This window comes from Lissotriton helveticus, chromosome 3_1 (assembly GCF_964261635.1).
Source record: "Lissotriton helveticus chromosome 3_1, aLisHel1.1, whole genome shotgun sequence".
NCBI lineage: Eukaryota > Metazoa > Chordata > Amphibia > Caudata > Salamandridae > Lissotriton > Lissotriton helveticus.
This window is the reverse complement of record NC_136061.1, coordinates 1,375,029,818-1,375,044,263: the sequence shown is the minus strand read 5'-3', so window position 1 is coordinate 1,375,044,263 and position 14,446 is coordinate 1,375,029,818.

Below are 14,446 nucleotides of genomic sequence, written 5' to 3'. Positions count from 1 at the left end.
CCGGTTTCGGTTGACTGGGGGTGAGTGTTTGATTTGTTCAAACGCTCCGTCCATCATCCCCTTTTGTATCGCTTTGTTCGCCCTAAGTGTGGCAGGGTATGCTCAGACGTGAGTCCCTTGCTCACTTGGCCACTGGATTCAAGATAGCCTGGCTGATGAGGATTATGAATCCGAAACCGGTCCCAGGATGCTTGTTTCCGGTCCATGGAAGACATGGCTTGGCAGTTCGGGCTGGACTTTTCCCATGAGGCAAAGGGTCAGACTGATTTGCATATAGCCATGTCTGAAATGGGGTGGCTGAGTGGGCTAAAGAATGGTGATGGATTGAACCCAGATCAGTTGACTGGGGGTGAGTGTTTGATTTGTTCAAACGCTCCGTCCATCATCCCCTTTTGTATCGCTTTGTTCGCCCTAAGTGTGGCAGGGTATGCTCAGACGTGAGTCCCTTGCTCACTTGGCCACTGGATTCAAGATAGCCTGGCTGATGAGGATTATGAATCCGAAACCGGTCCCAGGATGCTTGTTTCCGGTCCATGGAAGACATGGCTTGGCAGTTCGGGCTGGACTTTTCCCATGAGGCAAAGGGTCAGACTGATTTGCATATAGCCATGTCTGAAATGGGGTGGCTGAGTGGGCTAAAGAATGGTGATGGATTGAACCCAGATCAGTTGACTGGGGGTGAGTGTTTGATTTGTTCAAACGCTCCGTCCATCATTCCCTTTTGTATCGCTTTGTTCGCCCTAAGTGTGGCAGGGTATGCTCAGACGTGAGTCCCTTGCTCACTTGGCCACTGGATTCAAGATAGCCTGGCTGATGAGGATTATGAATCCGAAACCGGTCCCAGGATGCTTGTTTCCGGTCCATGGAAGACATGGCTTGGCAGTTCGGGCTGGACTTTTCCCATGAGGCAAAGGGTCAGACTGATTTGCATATAGCCATGTCTGAAATGGGGTGGCTGAGTGGGCTAAAGAATGGTGATGGATTGAACCCAGATCAGTTGACTGGGGGTGAGTGTTTGATTTGTTCAAAAGCTCCGTCCATCATCCCCTTTTGTATCGCTTTGTTCGCCCTAAGTGTGGCAGGGTATGCTCAGATGTGAGTCCCTTGCTCACTTGGCCACTGGATTCAAGATAGCCTGGCTGATGAGGATTATGAATCCGAAACTGGTCCCAGGATGCTTGTTTCCGGTCCATGGAAGACATGGCTTGGCAGTTCCGGCTGGACTTTTCCCATGAGTCAAAGGGTCAGACTGATTTGCATATAGCCATGTCTGAAATGGGGTGGCTGAGTGGGCTAAAGAATGGTGATGGATTGAACCCAGATCAGTTGACTGGGGGTGAGTGTTTGATTTGTTCAAACGCTCCGTCCATCATCCCCTTTTGTATCGCTTTGTTCGCCCTAAGTGTGGCAGGGTATGCTCAGACGTGAGTCCCTTGCTCACTTGGCCACTGGATTCAAGATAGCCTGGCTGATGAGGATTATGAATCCGAAACCGGTCCCAGGATGCTTGTTTCCGGTCCATGGAAGACATGGCTTGGCAGTTCGGGCTGGACTTTTCCCATGAGGCAAAGGGTCAGACTGATTTGCATATAGCCATGTCTGAAATGGGGTGGCTGAGTGGGCTAAAGAATGGTGATGGATTGAACCCAGATCAGTTGACTGGGGGTGAGTGTTTGATTTGTTCAAACGCTCCGTCCATCATTCCCTTTTGTATCGCTTTGTTCGCCCTAAGTGTGGCAGGGTATGCTCAGACGTGAGTCCCTTGCTCACTTGGCCACTGGATTCAAGATAGCCTGGCTGATGAGGATTATGAATCCGAAACCGGTCCCAGGATGCTTGTTTCCGGTCCATGGAAGACATGGCTTGGCAGTTCGGGCTGGACTTTTCCCATGAGGCAAAGGGTCAGACTGATTTGCATATAGCCATGTCTGAAATGGGGTGGCTGAGTGGGCTAAAGAATGGTGATGGATTGAACCCAGATCAGTTGACTGGGGGTGAGTGTTTGATTTGTTCAAAAGCTCCGTCCATCATTCCCTTTTGTATCGCTTTGTTCGCCCTAAGTGTGGCAGGGTATGCTCAGATGTGAGTCCCTTGCTCACTTGGCCACTGGATTCAAGATAGCCTGGCTGATGAGGATTATGAATCCGAAACCGGTCCCAGGATGCTTGTTTCCGGTCCATGGAAGACATGGCTTGGCAGTTCGGGCTGGACTTTTCCCATGAGGCAAAGGGTCAGACTGATTTGCATATAGCCATGTCTGAAATGGGGTGGCTGAGTGGGCTAAAGAATGGTGATGGATTGAACCCAGATCAGTTGACTGGGGGTGAGTGTTTGATTTGTTCAAATGCTCCGTCCATCATCCCCTTTTGTATCGCTTTGTTCGCCCTAAGTGTGGCAGGGTATGCTCAGACGTGAGTCCCTTGCTCACTTGGCCACTGGATTCAAGATAGCCTGGCTGATGAGGATTATGAATCCGAAACCGGTCCCAGGATGCTTGTTTCCGGTCCATGGAAGACATGGCTTGGCAGTTCGGGCTGGACTTTTCCCATGAGGCAAAGGGTCAGACTGATTTGCATATAGCCATGTCTGAAATGGGGTGGCTGAGTGGGCTAAAGAATGGTGATGGATTGAACCCAGATCAGTTGACTGGGGGTGAGTGTTTGATTTGTTCAAACGCTCCGTCCATCATCCCCTTTTGTATCGCTTTGTTCGTCCTAAGTGTGGCAGGGTATGCTCAGACGTGAGTCCCTTGCTCACTTGGCCACTGGATTCAAGATAGCCTGGCTGATGAGGATTATGAATCCGAAACCGGTCCCAGGATGCTTGTTTCCGGTCCATGGAAGACATGGCTTGGCAGTTCGGGCTGGACTTTTCCCATGAGGCAAAGGGTCAGACTGATTTGCATATAGCCATGTCTGAAATGGGGTGGCTGAGTGGGCTAAAGAATGGTGATGGATTGAACCCAGATCAGTTGACTGGGGGTGAGTGTTTGATTTGTTCAAACGCTCCGTCCATCATCCCCTTTTGTATCGCTTATTTACAAGCCCCTTATGCCACCAGTACGTCACATTTTTCCATATTAAAAGTGATACACCATCAGTTCAAGGGGCTTGTAAATAAGCCCCACAGTTTCTTACAGCGGAACTTCAAAAGTAGGCAGATTTTGAGTGCAATTAGTGTTGTAGGAGCATTTTGTGGTAGAGAGGAATTCTCCATCTAAAGAAAGAAAACTAACCAAAGATCCGTAAATTCTCTTTTGCATAATTTATGGGCCATTTTAAGATTGCGATAATTTGATTTTCACTGTAAACTATAACCCTAAAAATCACAACCTAAGTAAAAGGGATTATCTTGAGGGGCCCACCTAAAACAATAAATGAGTTCATATATTTTAATTTTGAATTCCAGTCATTAATATAAAAAATGCTATTCATATCAATAATAATACATATGTTTTAGATTGTTATGTATGTGTGTATGTGAAACAAGTGAATAACTATATTAAGCAGTCAGGACCTCTATATCAGTCAATGGCTTTTCTTTTGGAACAATGAAATAAAAAAATAAATAGTAATTTTGTAGTCCCTGGGAAAGAAATATCATAAGCTGCTGTCACTTTGTCTTAAATTTCTTTTATAGGGTGTAAATATAATACCATTCACAAAATCATTGCTGTCATGTTTTATTTTACTGTGGAAATTCGGGAACTGTATCACTTTGAGTAACATAGACATGGAGTTGACAAAAAGACATAAACCCATTTTACAAAAATGAATAATATCAAAATATTAAAATATAGAAAATCATATTAACATGCAAGCAAAGCATTGGAAAGCTTAGTAACGTTGCCAAGCACTATCATTATGACCAAATGGACCACCACCAATCAAAATGCCCACTTCTTTTTTTGTCAAATTGTGGCAAAGAGAAAAAGTAGCACCATCAGTGTCAGATGAGTGGTGGGAAAAGTGGAATATGTGGGAAAGTGTTGGAAGCAAGATATGTTAACTTTTGACCAAGAGGGTGGGTTAACAATTGAGTGTGGTAGACTAGGTTGGGGGAGAGATTTGAAGCGTGACTCCTCTTGAGTTTAATTTATTTCTGTTTGTTTGAAGTGTCAGACAAAATAATGATGGGAGTCATGTTGCCCCTGGAGAAAAGCACACTGGGCCGGCAGGGCAGCTGTGGCCAATGGCGCTGGCACGAAGGCTGATGATAGACCACCATATTGAGAAATTCCTATCTGCCTGATGCGAATCTCTCTGCAGCTAAGGTTTAATAGTAGATGCACATTCCGCAGACTTTTTTGTATTGAAAATTTTTTGATTCCATACCGAAAGAATCTATTCTCAATATGAAAAAAGCTTTGGCAGAATCAATCGGGCTGGTTTCGTCTGCTAGCCTTTTAGAAATGCTTGTCTTTTTTAGTCATTGCTTTTGAAAAACTTTATTGTTTGGAAAGCTGCTGGATGTTTGTCAATCTAAAACGAAATCGTTGACTGAAGGCAAAAATGTGTTTTGGTCTCAAAAAAGCACACATTACCATAGTACTCCCTGGCACTGAAGGCAACTACTTTGGGCTTAATTATGAGTCTGGCAGTCCACGGATGCCAGACTCAGGGAGGCACGGAGGTGGCAGTCTCCTAACCGCCCTATTACAATTCTTCATTCCCTAGTGGTGGTGCGGTGGTGTAGAGGCAGTAATGGGATTGGTTGGACTGCCGCATTCCTGACAAGCATATTACAAGGTTCCTTTCCATAACAGTTTTAATGGCGATTCCACTGAGGGCCCCCTGGTGCCTCAGCGCCAAGTGGATGCATGCAGGGGAGCACAACATGTGCTCCCCTGTCTGCATGCACCCCAGTTCATGCAATGCAGGAACTGTTTTCGATGTTCCCATTGCAGTAACCTTTTTCGGGGCACCGCTGTGGGAGCATTAAAAAAAAAGCCCGCCATACATGAGAATTAATCTGGCAGGTGGCCTGAGCACTGGTTTTGTGGTGCGGCTGTGGGGTGTACCTGCCACCAAAACTCCAAACCCATAATTAGGCCCTTTGTGGATGTGCCCCTTATGAAAGGGCTCAGAAAAGGGGGGTGGTGATGAACAGAGTGCCTGAATTAAGCAGACCACTCTTACCCAGTCCAAAGATCAGGGCTTGATCCATCACCGTTTTTTAGCTCACTGCACCATCCCAGCTCAGAACTTGGCTATATGCAAATTAGTCTGTTCCTGTCCCAGTGCATGATGGGAACAGGGCAAACCAAACTACCAAGCCAATTCTTATACTGGGAAGGAAACAAGCTTCCGGGGACCGGTTTCTGCCATTTCAGGCGTCGTCGGCCCGGCTTGCTTGAATCCTGATGGTGCAATGAGCAAGGGACTCACATCTGAGTATACCCTTCCACGCTTATGGTGGACAAAATGATTCAGAAAAGGGGGGTGGTGATGAACAGAGTGCCTGAATTAAGCAGACCACTCTTACCCAGTCCAAAGATCAGGGCTTGATCCATCACCGTTTTTTAGCTCACTGCACCATCCCAGCTCAGAACTTGGCTATATGCATATTAGTCTGTTCCTGTCCCAGTGCATGATGGGAACAGGGCAAACCAAACTACCAAGCCAATTCTTATACTGGGAAGGAAACAAGCTTCCGGGGACCGGTTTCTGCCATTTCAGGCGTCGTCGGCCCGGCTTGCTTGAATCCTGATGGTGCAATGAGCAAGGGACTCACATCTGAGTATACCCTTCCACGCTTATGGTGGACAAAATGATTCAGAAAAGGGGGGTGGTGATGAACAGAGTGCCTGAATTAAGCAGACCACTCTTACCCAGTCCAAAGATAGGGGCTTGATCCATCACCGTTTTTTAGCTCACTGCACCATCCCAGCTCAGAACTTGGCTATATGCAAATTAGTCTGTTCCTGTCCCAGTGCATGATGGGAACAGGGCAAACCAAACTACCGAGCCAATTCTTATACTGGGAAGGAAACAAGCTTCCGGGGACCGGTTTCTGCCATTTAAGGCGTCGTCGGCCCGGCTTGCTTGAATCCTGATGGTGCACTGAGCAAGGGACTCACATCTGAGTATACCCTTCCACGCTTATGGTGGACAAAATGATTCAGAAAAGGGGGGTGGTGATGAACAGAGTGCCTGAATTAAGCAGACCACTCTTACCCAGTCCAAAGATCAGGGCTTGATCCATCACCGTTTTTTAGCTCACTGCACCATCCCAGCTCAGAACTTGCCTATATGCAAATTAGTCTGTGCCTGTCCCAGTGCATGATGGGAACAGGGCAAACCAAACTACCAAGCCAATTCTTATACTGGGAAGGAAACAAGCTTCCGGGGACCGGTTTCTGCCATTTCAGGCGTCGTCGGCCCGGCTTGCTTGAATCCTGATGGTGCAATGAGCAAGGGACTCACATCTGAGTATACCCTTCCACGCTTATGGTGGACAAAATGATTCAGAAAAGGGGGGTGGTGATGAACAGAGTGCCTGAATTAAGCAGACCACTCTTACCCAGTCCAAAGATCAGGGCTTGATCCATCACCGTTTTTTAGCTCACTGCACCATCCCAGCTCAGAACTTGGCTATATGCAAATTAGTCTATTCCTGTCCCAGTGCATGATGGGAACAGGGCAAACCAAACTACCAAGCCAATTCTTATACTGGGAAGGAAACAAGCTTCCGGGGACCGGTTTCTGCCATTTCAGGCATCGTCGGCCCGGCTTGCTTGAATCCTGATGGTGCAATGAGCAAGGGACTCACATCTGAGTATACCCTTCCACACTTATGGTGGACAAAATGATTCAGAAAAGGGGGGTGGTGATGAACAGAGTGCCTGAATTAAGCAGACCACTCTTACCCAGTCCAAAGATCAGGGCTTGATCCATCACCGTTTTTTCGCTCACTGCACCATCCCATCTCAGAACTTGGCTATATGCAAATTAGTCTGTTCCTGTCCCAGTGCATGATGGGAACAGGGCAAACCAAACTACCAAGCCAATTCTTATACTGGGAAGGAAACAAGCTTCCGGGGACCAGTTTCTGCCATTTCAGGCGTCGTCGGCCCGGCTTGCTTGAATCCTGATGGTGCAATGAGCAAGGGACTCACATCTGAGTATACCCTTCCACGCTTATGGTGGACAAAATGATTCAGAAAAGGGGGGTGGTGATGAACAGAGTGCCTGAATTAAGCAGACCACTCTTACCCAGTCCAAAGATCAGGGCTTGATCCATCACCGTTTTTTAGCTCACTGCACCATCCCAGCTCAGAACTTGGCTATATGCAAATTAGTCTGTTCCTGTCCCAGTGCATGATGGGAACAGGGCAAACCAAACTACCAAGCCAATTCTTATACTGGGAAGGAAACAAGCTTCCGGGGACCGGTTTCTGCCATTTCAGGCGTCGTCGGCCCGGCTTGCTTGAATCCTGATGGTGCAATGAGCAAGGGACTCACATCTGAGTATACCCTTCCACGCTTATGGTGGACAAAATGATTCAGAAAAGGGGGGTGGTGATGAACAGAGTGCCTGAATTAAGCAGACCACTCTTACCCAGTCCAAAGATCAGGGCTTGATCCATCACCGTTTTTTAGCTCACTGCACCATCCCAGCTCAGAACTTGGCTATATGCAAATTAGTCTGTTCCTGTCCCAGTGCATGATGGGAACAGGGCAAACCAAACTACAAAGCCAATTCTTATACTGGGAAGGAAACAAGCTTCTGGGGACCGGTTTCTGCCATTTCAGGCGTCGTCGGCCCGGCTTGCTTGAATCCTGATGGTGCAATGAGCAAGGGACTCACATCTGAGTATACCCTTCCACGCTTATGGTGGACAAAATGATTCAGAAAAGGGGGGTGGTGATGAACAGAGTGCCTGAATTAAGCAGACCACTCTTACCCAGTCCAAAGATCAGGGCTTGATCCATCACCGTTTTTTAGCTCACTGCACCTTCCCAGCTCAGAACTTGGCTATATGCAAATTAGTCTGTTCCTGTCCCAGTGCATGATGGGAACAGGGCAAACCAAACTACCAAGCCAATTCTTATACTGGGAAGGAAACAAGCTTCCGGGGACCGGTTTCTGCCATTTCAGGCGTCGTCGGCCCGGCTTGCTTGAATCCTGATGGTGCAATGAGCAAGGGACTCACATCTGAGTATACCCTTCCACGCTTATGGTGGACAAAATGATTCAGAAAAGGGGGGTGGTGATGAACAGAGTGCCTGAATTAAGCAGACCACTCTTACCCAGTCCAAAGATCAGGGCTTGATCCATCACCATTTTTTAGCTCACTGCACCATCCCAGCTCAGAACTTGGCTATATGCAAATTAGTCTGTTCCTGTCCCAGTGCATGATGGGAACAGGGCAAACCAAACTACCAAGCCAATTCTTATACTGGGAAGGAAACAAGCTTCCGGGGACCGGTTTCTGCCATTTCAGGCGTCGTCGGCCCGGCTTGCTTGAATCCTGATGGTGCAATGAGCAAGGGACTCACATCTGAGTATACCCTTCCACGCTTATGGTGGACAAAATGATTCAGAAAAGGGGGGTGGTGATGAACAGAGTGCCTGAATTAAGCAGACCACTCTTACCCAGTCCAAAGATCAGGGCTTGATCCATCACCGTTTTTTAGCTCACTGCACCATCCCAGCTCAGAACTTGGCTATATGCAAATTAGTCTGTTCCTGTCCCAGTGCATGATGGGAACAGGGCAAACCAAACTACCAAGCCAATTCTTATACTGGGAAGGAAACAAGCTTCCGGGGACCGGTTTCTGCCATTTCAGGCGTCGTCGGCCCGGCTTGCTTGAATCCTGATGGTGCAATGAGCAAGGGACTCACATCTGAGTATACCCTTCCACGCTTATGGTGGACAAAATGATTCAGAAAAGGGGGGTGGTGATGAACAGAGTGCCTGAATTAAGCAGACCACTCTTACCCAGTCCAAAGATCAGGGCTTGATCCATCACCGTTTTTTAGCTCACTGCACCATCCCAGCTCAAAACTTGGCTATATGCAAATTAGTCTGTTCCTGTCCCAGAGCATGATGGGAACAGGGCAAACCAAACTACCAAGCCAATTCTTATACTGGGAAGGAAACAAGCTACCGGGGACCGGTTTCTGCCATTTCAGGCGTCGTCGGCCCGGCTTGCTTGAATCCTGATGGTGCAATGAGCCGGTCCCCGGTAGCTTGTCGCCTTTCTGGTGAAGAATTGGCTTGGTAGTTTGGTCTGCCCTGTTCCCATGATGCACTGGGCCAGGGACAGACTAATTTGCATATAGCCAGGTTCTGAGCTGGGATGGGGCAGTGAGCTAAATAACGGTGATGGATCAAGCCCTGATCTTTGGACTGGGTAAGAGTGGTCTGCTTAATTCAGACACTCTGTTCATCACCACCCCCTTTTCTGAATCGTTTTTGGCCACTATAGGTGTGGCAGGGTATACGCAGACATGAGTCCCTTGCTCACTGCTCCATCAGGATTCAAGCAAGCCGGGCCGACGAGGCTGAAATGCCAGAAACCGGTCCCCGGTAGCTTGTCTCCTTTCTGGTGAAGAATTGGCTTGGTAGTTTGGTCTGCCCTGTTCCCATGATGCACTGGGCCAGGGACAGACTAATTTGCATATAGCCAGGTTCTGAGCTGGGATGGGGCAGTGAGCTAAATAACGGTGATGGATCAAGCCCTGATCTTTGGACTGGGTAAGAGTGGTCTGCTTAATTCAGACACTCTGTTCATCACCACCCCCTTTTCTGAATCGTTTTTGGCCACTATAGGTGTGGCAGGGTATACTCAGACATGAGTCCCTTGCTCACTGCTCCATCAGGATTCAAGCAAGCCGGGCCGACGAGGCTGAAATGCCAGAAACGTGTCCCCGGAAGCTTGTCTCCTTTCTGGTGAAGAATTGGCTTGGTAGTTTGGTTTGCCCTGTTCCCATGATGCACTGGGCCAGGGACAGACTAATTTGCATATAGCCAGGTTCTGAGCTGGGATGGGGCAGTGAGCAAAATAATGGTGATGGATCAAGCCCTGATCTTTGGACTGGGTAAGAGTGGTCTGCTTAATTCAGACCTCTGTTCATCACCACCCCCTTTTCTGAATCGTTTTTGGCCACTATAGGTGTGGCAGGGTATACTCAGACATGAGTCCCTTGCTCACTGCTCCATCAGGATTCAAGCAAGCCGGGCCGACGAGGCTGAAATGCCAGAAACCGGTCCCCGGTAGCTTGTCTCCTTTCTGGTGAAGAATTGGCTTGGTAGTTTGGTCTGCCCTGTTCCCAAAATGCACTGGGCCAGGGACAGACTAATTTGCATATAGCCAGGTTCTGAGCTGGGATGGGGCAGTGAGCTAAATAACGGTGATGGATCAAGCCCTGATCTTTGGACTGGGTAAGAGTGGTCTGCTTAATTCAGACCTCTGTTCATCACCACCCCCTTTTCTGAATCGTTTTTGGCCACTATAGGTGTGGCAGGGTATACTCAGACATGAGTCCCTTGCTCACTGCTCCATCAGGATTCAAGCAAGCCGGGCCGACGAGGCTGAAATGCCAGAAACCGGTCCCCGGTAGCTTGTCTCCTTTTTTGTGAAGAATTGGCTTGGTAGTTTGGTCTGCCCTGTTCCCATGATGCACTGGGCCAGGGACAGACTAATTTGCATATAGCCAGGTTCTGAGCTGGGATGGGGCAGTGAGCTAAATAACGGTGATGGATCAAGCCCTGATCTTTGGACGGGGTAAGAGTGGTCTGCTTAATTCAGACACTCTGTTCATCACCACCCCCTTTTCTGAATCGTTTTTGGCCACTATAGGTGTGGCAGGGTATACTCAGACATGAGTCCCTTGCTCACTGCTCCATCAGGATTCAAGCAAGCCGGGCCGGCGAGGCTGAAATGCCAGAAACCGGTCCCCGGTAGCTTGTCTCCTTTCTGGTGAAGAATTGGCTTGGTAGTTTGGTCTGCCCTGTTCCCATGATGCACTGGGCCAGGGACAGACTAATTTGCATATAGCCAGGTTCTGAGCTGGGATGGGGCAGTGAGCTAAATAACGGTGATGGATCAAGCCCTGATCTTTGGACTGGGTAAGAGTGGTCTGCTTAATTCAGACACTCTGTTCATCACCACCCCCTTTTCTGAATCGTTTTTGGCCACTATAGGTGTGGCAGGGTATACTCAGACATGAGTCCCTTGCTCACTGCTCCATCTGGATTCAAGCAAGCCGGGCCGACGAGGCTGAAATGCCAGAAACCGGTCCCCGGTAGCTTGTCTCCTTTCTGGTGAAGAATTGGCTTGGTAGTTTGGTCTGCCCTGTTCCCATGATGCACTGGGCCAGGGACAGACTAATTTGCATATAGCCAGATTCTGAGCTGGGATGGGGCAGTGAGCTAAATAACGGTGATGGATCAAGCCCTGATCTTTGGACTGGGTAAGAGTGGTCTGCTTAATTCAGACACTCTGTTCATCACCACCCCCTTTTCTGAATCGTTTTTGGCCACTATAGGTGTGGCAGGGTATACTCAGACATGAGTCCCTTGCTCACTGCTCCATCAGGATTCAAGCAAGCCGGGCCGGCGAGGCTGAAATGCCAGAAACCGGTCCCCGGTAGCTTGTCTCCTTTCTGGTGAAGAATTGGCTTGGTAGTTTGGTCTGCCCTGTTCCCATGATGCACTGGGCCAGGGACAGACTAATTTGCATATAGCCAGGTTCTGAGCTGGGATGGGGCAGTGAGCTAAATAACGGTGATGGATCCAGCCCTGATCTTTGGACTGGGTAAGAGTGGTCTGCTTAATTCAGACACTCTGTTCATCACCACCCCCTTTTCTGAATCCTTATGAAAGGGCAGCATGCCATAATTAATGGTGAAGTCAACCAATGGCTGTAGTGGGTTGACACATTGTGCTTTGATGCATATTCAAGTGTGTTGAAGAAAAAATATGAATGACATAACCACAGACAAATGGATGAAATGTGGCTACAAACTCCAATAAGTAACTAAGACATGCACATCATTTGAGTAATATCTAAAGGTCTTGGCTAACACACACAGGCCTAAAAATCAAATTGTTGTGCTATTGGATGTTAGCTGCTTGCCTTTGAGAATGAAGGAAGGGAAGAAAGAAGGAAGAAAAAAATGAAAAAAGGAAAGAAAAAGAAAGAAAGAAGTAAAGAAAGGAGGAAAGAAGGAAGGAAAGAAAAAGGAAGGACGGAAAGAAAGAAGGAAGGTAGGTATGAAAGAACGAAAGAAAGAAGGCAAGAAAGAAAGTAGAGAAAGGAGGCAAGAAAGAAAGAATTAAAAAAGGAAGGCGAGAAAGTTGGTAGGAAAGAAGGAAATGAAATACAATGGAAAGAAATAAGGAAGGCAAGAAAGAACAAAAGAGAAGGAAAGACTAGAAATAAGGAAAGAAAGAAATCAAGACAGAAAGAACGAAAGATAGCACGACAGAAAGCATGGAAAAATAAAGGAAAGGATGAAACCAAGAAACAAGAAATGAAAGCAGGGAAAAAGGACAAAAAAAAGGGAAATAAGAAGAAAGAAAGAGATAAAGAATGAAAAAAAAGTAGGTAAGAGAAAAGGATAGAAAGAAAGAATTAAAGAAATAGAAAATCAAGAAAGAAGCCAACAAGAAATAATAGAATGAAAGAAAAAAGGAAAGACAGAATAAATGAAAGAATAAATGAATAAAAGAAAGCGAGAAAGAGAAAGAATGAAGGAAAACGAACTAAAGAAAATAAGAAAGAAAGAAAGAAAATAGAACAAAGAAAGGCAGAAAAAGAAAGAAAGAAGTATCACAAAGGCTGCAAATTAAGCACAATAGGCAAAGTTTATTCAAGCACCAGTAGTGAAATCAAACACAAAATAAACGTGTTCTGAAAAATTGTCTGCTTATGAATTCACATGTATAATATTGAAAATTTCGACAATTTAATACAGAACAGTTTCGAATGAACACAATCTATGCTGTGAATTACACGCAGGCAGATAAAGAACACTTTGAAAGGAATATGCAACAAGCATTAGTTCAGTGGTATAAAGCACCCTGCTGTCACATCAGACACTAATCACAAATGGAACATCAAAGTAATAATTTAGAAACAAAACCATCGACACAGAAGGGAATTACCTTTTGTGAGGACATGCTCCTTTTGAAAGAACAAAATGCAGTCAATCAAACTGAAGTTATCCAGTGGCTGAAGTGGGTTGACCCCCTGCCCCATGCTGTATGCTGTATGTTGTAGTGGGTGGAAGCAAAATATGAATAACACACGCACAGACCGTTGCGATGAAGAAAGCTGGCCGAAAGCCCCTTTACAAGAGTATAATGTACATATATGTTTCTTTAAATCCAAAGGTCTTGGCTAAAGCCAGACCAATATAATAGGCTGACACACAAAGAACATTCTTCCTGTATATGAACCTATTGTCCTTTCCCTTGCTTGTTACCACCATGGCTCTCATAGCAGTCACATGCAAGGAAAATTAGCAATGGTAGCACCATCCTCAGTAGGGTATGATGACCATCACTGTGACCTTATAGCCCTATGGCGTACGGGTGGCCAGCTCAGAGGTTTAACTCAGGGGAACCACAGGTTTTGGTGGGCAAGGACCCCTGCGATTTACAGCTCCGACTCTAAAAGGACACTTAGTTTCAAAGGGAGAAGAAAGTAAAATAGTAAAGCAAAAAATATATCCTTTAAAAGTAACAATAAAATGTAGATGAACTGTAGATGTGTTTGTAATACGTAAAAATATAAGGGAAGGAACTAACTTCCCATTAGTTCCTACTCACAATAAACTGTGCACTTTGACCTCACTAACCTCCTGCCCCATTGCCCCCTCTAACCACAGAGTCAGATGGTGTTTGGATAAAATATCAAGATCTCAATATCATGAGACAGAAATGTAAAAATAAATAATATTGTGATACGAAAATATAGTGATGAAGAAATATACTGTTTTTCAAGAATATTGTTTTTAATATTGTTTTCAATTATATAGTTGTTTAAAATATCGTTTTTTTATTATCATTATTTTACTGTGTTTTTGTGTATTTATTAATGTTATATTATTATTATTTGCATAACTGTTATTAATTTTTTTAATATAGTTTGTAATTTGTAGTGATTCAGATTTTTTGTTTTATTTGCTAATAGTAATTTATAGTATTGCGGAGGGTTTGTTGGGTTTGTAAGGAGATAGAGTGGAAAGCTAATTAAGTAATAATTAATAATTCATTAATTTATACTTGTTAAGTAGATATGTGATTGATATGAATTTTGTACATAATGTCATATTGATTCATTTTATTTTTATTTTAGGTGAGCTTTGATCGGTTTTTAGGGGTATAGGGAGAGAAGTCAATTAAGTAATAATTAAAAAGAAATAGTTCATACTTTTTTTTAAATATTACAATTGATTATTAATTCTGTATATTGTGTAATTCTTATATATT